Source organism: Leopardus geoffroyi, chromosome B4 (assembly GCF_018350155.1).
Source record: "Leopardus geoffroyi isolate Oge1 chromosome B4, O.geoffroyi_Oge1_pat1.0, whole genome shotgun sequence".
NCBI lineage: Eukaryota > Metazoa > Chordata > Mammalia > Carnivora > Felidae > Leopardus > Leopardus geoffroyi.
In genome coordinates this window covers 77,073,042-77,081,694 of record NC_059341.1, presented here as the reverse complement: position 1 = coordinate 77,081,694, position 8,653 = coordinate 77,073,042, and positions in this window count along the sequence as shown.

Below are 8,653 nucleotides of genomic sequence, written 5' to 3'. Positions count from 1 at the left end.
GTCGGTGGTACTTTGTTACAGCAGCCCTGGGACACTAATACAGAGGGGTAGCAGTCATCGGTAATGACGAAGACCAGAAAATGACCACGGAGTGGGTAATTCAGATAGGGTTGGGCCAGGTCATTGGAGGAGAAGAGATCGTGGAACTCTCTATGTGGACACTGAAATCTCTAAGCATTAGGACAGAATTAGGATCAGAGGGGATGACCGCGAGGCAGGAGCCAACGCCTTCAAGAAATGAGAGGAAATAACTCAGGGAGTGTAGATGAGTAGAAAAGGGAGGCATAGCAGGTGGTATAGTCTGTCGAGAGGAGATTCAAAGCTGAGGGACTTTAGGGTCTGAAAGCAGCACTGAAGAGCAAGGAAGACCCCTGCCCACCATTTGGCCTGGTGACACATGAGCTGAAGGAGAGAGAGCAGTGTCCTTAGGGAGAGGTGGCAGGGCAGAGGGACCCTTCACAGGGGCTATGTCCAGAGGGAGCTTGCTGATCGGGAGCAGTGAGCTCTAGAGGGACCAGGGGAAAGGTTTTAGGAGATGGGAACAGAGCAGGGAATGTGCAGGGTCAGGAGAATCAGAGCGTGGGAGATGAGGGATCATCACACGCCAGGGGGAACAGTTACAAAATATCGTGGCCACGTTTATCAGCTTACCACAATCTAATGTGTGCGTTTGTACCTTTTGAACTTCACAGCACGTGCGTGGGGAATGTGGTAAAGAATGTGGAATGGTCACTGCAGATAGAGAAGAGGGGTCAGGCTAAGGACAGGTCAAGGATTTTCAAGCAAGGCTGGAGCCCAGTGGAGGCTGAAGGGCAGGAATGTCTAGTGGCACCAACCTACAGGATCGTGGAATTTTTGTGGCGTCTATTTCGTTTCTTGCTGGGGTGCAGAGGCCTGGTTCTAAGCCTAGTGAAGGAAGATTGTGGGATTTGTGCATGGGTGGGTTTTGCTGATGAGGGCGTTGAGGTGGCTGGTGAGGTCATCCACACAGGCTCCAGCTTAAGCAATAACAATAATATATCAGCGTATATGATATATCATCATTCACAGCGTGCCAGGGACTGTTCTAAGTGCTATCCGTATCAATTCAGTTACCCTCGCCAGTCTTTCAGGCAGGCATTATTGTTATCCCCACTTTAATATGAATGAGAGTGTGAGGCTCAGAGAGCTCAAGTAAGCCGTCCAAGTTCAAAGCCTGTCTGTGGAAGAGCTGTGATTCCACCGAGGCAGTTCAGCCCCAGCGGGGCGACAGAGGGAGGAGCTGAAAGGAGCAGAAAAACCGCGGAAGGGTGAAGGGGCAGGGCTGGGGTTTGGGTGCAACCACAGCGCAGGGGAGAGGCAGAGGAAGTGAGAGCGGGACCCATGTGTGGTTGTGGTCTGAGAGTGGAAGGGTAGACTTTTACATCCGGTGCAGCTGGCTGAGGTGAGGTAGAGGTGAAAGTCCCTGCAGAACTGGGAGATTTGGGGAACCGGGGAGCAGGGTGGTCCAGGCGGAGGGTCATCCACGGGACACTGAAGTGTCCCAAAGTGACACGGACATGGAGGGAGAGGACATCTGGAGACAGGACTCTGATAAATACGGAGACTGCTTCCTGCAGCAGAGTGGGTAGGCAGGGAAGAGCCTGGGCAGAGGGCCACTGGGGCCTCAGGTGGCAGAAGCCATCAGGAAATCGGGGTTGTCACTGCCTCGTGTGGAAGGCAACAGGGTAGCACCGGGGGTCTTCTCTAAGGCAGGAGCACTCCAAGGAGTTACTTTAAAATTACAAAATTAAGTTTGCCGCGTATTTTCTTGGCGATTCTTTGTACTCCAAAAAATCACTTCCCGCAGAACGGTTGGAAAATATATTGCCACCAGGTGGTGCAATGGCAGCGGCGCCCCTCTGAGAGCTTCGCAGGCCTGAATTGCCACCCGGTGGTGAGAAGAGGAAATGCAGGGAGGCTTTATTTGCGACCGACACACCAAAGCAGCTGCCATCTTCCCACGCCCTCACGAGTTGCTCAAAGTACAGAGAGTATGAGTATGTGGACTTGGACCTCCCCTCTCATGCCTTCATTTCCTCATCTACCCACACTGCTTTTTATACAACAAACGCTTGTTGGGCTCCTAGTGGGTGTGAAGCACTGAGCTAGATACCAGGGACCCAGAGGGGAATGTGACATGTCCCAGCCCTCGGGACTCACAATTCTAGTGGGTGATGCCAAACGGTCACTGGGTGATCACAGGACAACGTGGGCAGTGCTGCAACAGAACGCACCCAGGTGCTATGGAGGCTCCAGAAGGGGCTCTAACCCAGTCTTTCTAGATGAGGTGGTAACAGGACCAACACCTGCAGGGTGGGATTAACTGAGCCACGGAAGGTGGTGGTGAGAGTTCTAGGCAGAAAAATTTAAATGCCAAAGCCTAGCAGCTAGCGATCAAATGGAACATTCCAGCATAAAGATGAATGTATTATGGCTGGAGCCTACAGAGACTGTTGCCTGCAGGAGAGTGGGGAGGCACGGAAGAGTCTGGGCAGAGGGCCACTGGGGCGTAAGATGGCATCTGAAAGTTGAAAAGACATAGGTAAGCAGGAGATTTGAGTATACATTGAGAAGTTTGGACTTTATCTTGAGAGCGAAGATGTACCATTGAAAAGTCCAGGGTTCACCCTCAGAGAGATCTGTCTAGAAATAGTGTGTGGAGTGGACTGGAGAGACCCCAGGCTGGGGGTTGGGGGCTGGGGCCAGTGAGGAGGCTGGAGCAGTAACCCAGGCAAGATTCAGTAGGGCCTGAACCTAGGCAGCACTTGTTGTGTTGGGGAACCGTGGACAGATTGAAAAGGTTTCCATATGCTCCTTACATATGAGGTTCCTGGGGTTCCATTGGGCTTGCTCATTCTTCATGAAATATTGCTTTTGAGATCCCTCCAGGTTGTTGTATATATCTATGGCCTATTCCTTTTTATTGCAGAGGAGTATTCCATTGTATGGATAAACCACAGTTTATCCATTCGCCTGTTGAAGGATATTTGGATTGTTCCCAGGTTTGGCTTATTACAAATAAAGCTTCTCTGAACATTCACATACAGGTTTTTGTGTGAATGCAAATTTTTATTTTTCTAGGATAAACACCCAGTAGTGCAATCGCTGGGTTGTATGGTTAGTATGTGTTTAATTTTATGAGAAACTGCCAAGCTGTTTTCCAGAAGTTCCAGAAGTAAACGTACCATTTTATTTTATTTTTTAATTTTTTTAATGTTTATTTATTTTTGAGACAGAGAGAGACAGAGCATGAGCGGCAGAGGGGTAGAGAGAGAGAGGGAAACACAGAATCTGAAGCAGGCTCCAGGCTCTGAGCTGTCAGCACAGAGCCTGACGCGGGGCTCGAACTCATGAGCTGTGAGATCATGACCTGAGCTGAAGTCGGATGCCCAACCGACTGAGCCACTCTGGGCGTCCCATAAACATACCATTTTAACTTGACCTCTGGCAATGTATGATGGCTCCCGCTGCCCCACATTCTTCCCAGTACTTGGTATTTTCACTGTATATGTTTTTTTTTTTTTTTTTAATTTTTGTCTTTCTGGCATGGGTACAGAGGTGTTTCCTTTTTGCTTTAGTTTGCATTTGCTTAATATCTAGTTATATTTAACATCTTTTCACGTGCTTATTTGCTATTTGTGTATCTTTGGTGAAGTGTCTGTTCAAAGAGTTGGTTCACTTTTATTTTAAAATGTGCCAAGTCATCCACATCTCTATCTCTACCTTCTCTCCTGAACTTCAGATTGAGATGCAAATGTCTCTTGCCATCTTCATGGAAGTGCCCCACCGCCACAATCTCACGAGCAAAGCCAAAACTGCCATCCCGCAGGAGTCCTGGGCCTCCCCAGTGGAAGAGCTAACACTTAGAGGGTTTACTATGTGCTAAGCACTGTTCTGAGTGCTTTACATGTTTTAACTAAATACTCACAATTACTCTTATAGGTAGTACTGTTTTTACCTTCATCTTCACACATGGGAAACGAGGCACAGAAAGGCTGAGTAACTCACCCAAGCTCGCACAGCTGGCAAGTGGCCGGTATGTCCATCCAGCTCCCAGAGTCGCTCTTGATTCTTCTTTCTCACCTCCCCATGTCTGTTCAATCACTGAGACCTGTATATTTTTACCTTCTGAATATTTTACTTCCATTGCCTTTCTTATAACCCTTATAACTACTGCTCTGTTGCAGCCATCTTTTCTCTTGCCTGGACCATTGAAAGTACCTTTTTTTTTTTTTTTTTTTTTTTTTAAGGTAATCTCTACACCCAACGTAGGGCTCAAACTCACAACCCCAAGATCAAGAGTCGCATGCTCCCCCCACTGAGCCAGCCAGGTGCCCCATAAGTACTTTTTAAAAAACATAACTTTTTATGGGGCACCTGGGCAGCTCAGTCGGTTAAGCATTGGACTTCAGCTCTGGTTATGATCTCGTGGTTCATGAACACAAACCCCATTTCATGTGCTCCCCGCTTTTCTCTCTCTCCTTCTCTCTCTGCCCCTCACTCGCACCCTCTCTCTCTCAAATAAAATAAAATAAACTTTTATTATAGAAAATTTCTATATATGATATATATATAGATATAGATCTATATATCTATAGATCTATATCTATATATCTTTATATCTATAGATATATAGATATATAGATATCATATATGTATCATATATGATAAATATTATAGAAAATTTCAACAATATGAAAATAGTACAGTGAATATGTTCATTGCCACAACCAATATAAACTCATGACCATTTGCTTTATCTATGCATCCACTCTCTGCTACCGCTTAACTGCATTGTTTGGAAGCAAATCTCAGGCGGCATGTTAATGCATCTATAAATATTTCAGTATGCATCCCTAAAACAACTTTCAAATAACATTCTTCGCATTACGCATTCATAATATTTCTTTGTATCATTATCTAATCAGTATTTGTATTAGTTATCTGTTGCTGTGTAACTTAGAGGTTTAAAACAATAGGGGCGCCTGGGTGGCGCAGTCGGTTAAGCGTCCGACTTCAGCCAGGTCACGATCTCGCGGTCCGTGAGTTCGAGCCCCGCGTCAGGCTCTGGGCTGATGGCTCAGAGCCTGGAGCCTGTTTCCGATTCTGTGTCTCCCTCTCTCTCTGCCCCTCCCCCGTTCATGCTCTGTCTCTCTCTGTCCCCAAAATAAATAAACGTTGAAAAAAAAATAAAAAAAAAAAAACAATAATAAACATTTATTATTGCTCAGTTTGTTGGAAATCCGGGAGCAGATGAACGAAGTGGTTCTGGATCAGCGTCTCATGAGATGGCAGTCACCTGGAAGTCTGACAGGTACTGGAGAATCTGCTTTCCATGTGGCTCATCTACACAGGCTGACAGGTCAGTGCTGGCTTTTGGCAGGGGCACAGGTCCTCACCACAAGGGCTCTCTACGGGCAGCTTGAATGGCCTCAGAACCTTGTCTGGTTTCCCCCAGAGCAAGGATCCAAGGAGGAAGCTACAAAACCTTTCCTGACCCAGCTTTGTAAGTCACACACACTCCACTATTCCGTTGGTCACATGGGCCAACCTGCTTCGTTGTGAGAGGGTGTGAATACCCGGAGGCCAGGATCTTAGGGGACCATCCTGGAGAACGGTAACCACAAGCTCAAATTGCCCCACTTGCCTGTCTCTCTCTCATTTACAACTGGTTTATTTAAATCAGGATCCATCCTTGCATTTTGTCGATATGGCTCATAAGTCTCTGGGTTCCTTTTCCTCTTGTTTTTTCATTCTGTTCTTGTTTCTTTGCCTTTTTAAGTTTATTTTGAGAGAGAACACAAGTGGGGGAGGGGCAGAGAGAAAGGGAGAGAGAATCCCAAGCAGGACCCATGCTGTCAGCGCAGAGTCGGAGGGGCTGGAACTCACAGACCATGAGTGACCTAAGCCAAAATCAAGAGTCTGCCGCTTAACCGACTAAGCCACCCAGGCGCGCTCCGCCTTTTTTTTTTTTTTTTTAAAGAAGCCATGTTGTTTGTCCTTAGAGTTTTACATTTACTGGATTTTTCCTGCTTGCATCCCCATGATGTCATTTAACATCATGTCATTTAACATAGTCCTCTGATTCATGTCTTTCCTGTAAACTTGTACTTAGATCCAGAACAATATGATTTGGATTTTTTTTTTTTTTTTTTTTTTTTGCTTTTGCAAGAAAGCTTCAGCAGTAGTGCTGTTGACTTCTAGCAGGAGGCATATAATGTCAGGGTTTTTTTTTTTTTTTTTATGTTTATTTTTGAGAGAGAGAGCACACCTGTGGGAGAGGCAGAGAGAGAGGGAGACACAGAATCCAAAGCAGGCTCCAGACTCCAAGCTGTCAGCACAGAACCTGACATGGAGTTCGAACCCATGAACCATGAGATCACGAGCCGAAGTTGGACGCTTAACCAACAGAGCCACCCAGGTGCCCCTGGTTGTCTCTCTTCATATGATGTTGAAGCTGTCGATTATTATTGCCTAGCTTAATTATTTCATTAGAGGTTTACAAAATAGTGATAAATTAACTCTATAATTCCATTATCTATTAGCTGGAATATCTCTATAGAGAGAAATTTTCACTTTTTGATTACCCTGAAGTACAGTTAATACAGAAAAGATAAATGCTTCTTTCCCTTTATTAACAAGTATTCAGAAGTCACTTATTTCTAACATCCTTCAAAGGTGACCAATATTTTATTTTTAAAAATTTTTTCCCACTATTTTAAAAATATCATCATGAACTTAGAGATTTAAAAAATTTGATTTCAATCCATTGCACTTATAATTCAATACATTGCACTTGCACTGATGCTCAGATGATCCTATCGTTAGCCAGGAGGAACCTCTTTGGGTTAGCCCCTGCATCCTTGTCAATTATACCAGTCATCTTTTATAGCTTCTTTACTTCCTGCCATAGCATTATGTTCCAGGTGCATCTTGCACATCTACAGACGTCTCAGCACCACTTGCCCCAGGAGCTCTGGTTCTTTTTAGTGGGAAATGAGAAAGACCACAATCTGGGTGTCAGAGTGTCTTTGCCTTTCAGCTGCACCCAACCCCGTCCTCCAATCACCAGAGCTGTAAAAATGCAAATCTGACCACTCCCTTGCTCAAAGTCCTTCCTGTTGCCCTCAGGACCAAGCCAGTTCCTAAGCACATCAGGTCCTCAGTCACTGTTTCCCTGTTTGCCCCTCCCTCCCACTTCCTAGCAGTCTCTTTAAACTTCAAAACCCAGCAGAGCGGTGCCTGGGTGGCTCAGTCACTTAAGCGTCAGACTTTGGCCTAGGTCATGATCTCCTGGTTCATAGTTCAAGCCTGCTATTGGGCTCTCAGCTGTCAGCACAGCCAATTTGGGATCATCTGTCCCCGCCCCCCGCCCGCCCCTTACCCTGCTCGTGCTTGCGCTCTCTCTCCTCTCTCAAACAAAAATTAACCAAAACACAGCAGAACCTAACACGTTGCTGGTCCAGCACCTCCCCAGACTGAGTCACACTCCTGGGCCTGTTCTCATACTAACCCTTCCACTTGGAAACATCCAGTCCTCCTTTGCCTGTCTTAACCTCACCAACTGTCTCATATTAAATCAATCTTGGAGCTTCGGCTTTAGCTCAGGTGTCATCTCCAAAACACTTACCTGAACAGCCAGGCAGGGAGGTCTCCCACTATTGTCTCATGGTCACTGTGCTTACACCCGTGTAAGCACGTAACTAACGTCTCCGTGTAACTCTCCTGCGCTGCTCGGCCATGAAGGACTAAAAAGTAGTTACTGCCCTATCCATCTTTACCTCTGGTCAAGGGGGACCAGTACATGGCCTGCTGCCTAGCGGGTGCCCTCATCCAATCACCTGCAGGCAGGGCAGATGTTCTCTTGCCAGGGCACACATCCTTCCACTTCTGCCCTCCACCAGTGCCTTCTTCACTGTAGGTCAGGCCTGCAGTTCCACTAGGCATGGACTGAGCTATGCATTCATCTCTCCTGTCTGATCTGTATTTGGAGGGCTTGCTGGGGGGGGGAAGACTAAAAGGGAGCTCACGCTCCTACTCTGGTGACGATTGGGGATGGGGATCCCCTTCTCCACCCCAAACAGCTGGAGCCCTAGCCAGGATGAAGGTCAGGATGGGAAGGATAACATCAGCCAGGAGGCACTAACACAGTGTAGTGTTGCTTATACAGAGCACCAATGAAGAGCCAGGGGCTCTGGAGACAGCCTGCTGTCATGACTCTGGAAGTTATTGATCATATGTGGTAAATATACCACCTTCTTAGGCTATTGGGAGTAGTGAACAAAACACACAAAGCATTTTGCAGTGCTTGATTTATCGTTAAGCACTACGTTGTGCCTTGTAGATAAAGGCAACACCCCCCAAATAGTAATGCTTTAAAAAGTATTTGACACTGGAGTTTTTCAGAGTCTGCAAGACAAAAACGGTTGAGAACTTAAGGCATACTTTCCAAGTCAGGGAAAGTGGCTAACCTTGGCTGGGATGGGGGTATGGGGAATCCAAGAGGTCAACTGCGCATAACTTGAACCAGTCAGGGTTAACAGATCCTAAGAGGAAGCTTCTGTGTCTACAAAGTACACAGTAACCAGAGAGCAAGCATGCCAAAATGGCATAACCTGATTGTAATGCAAAC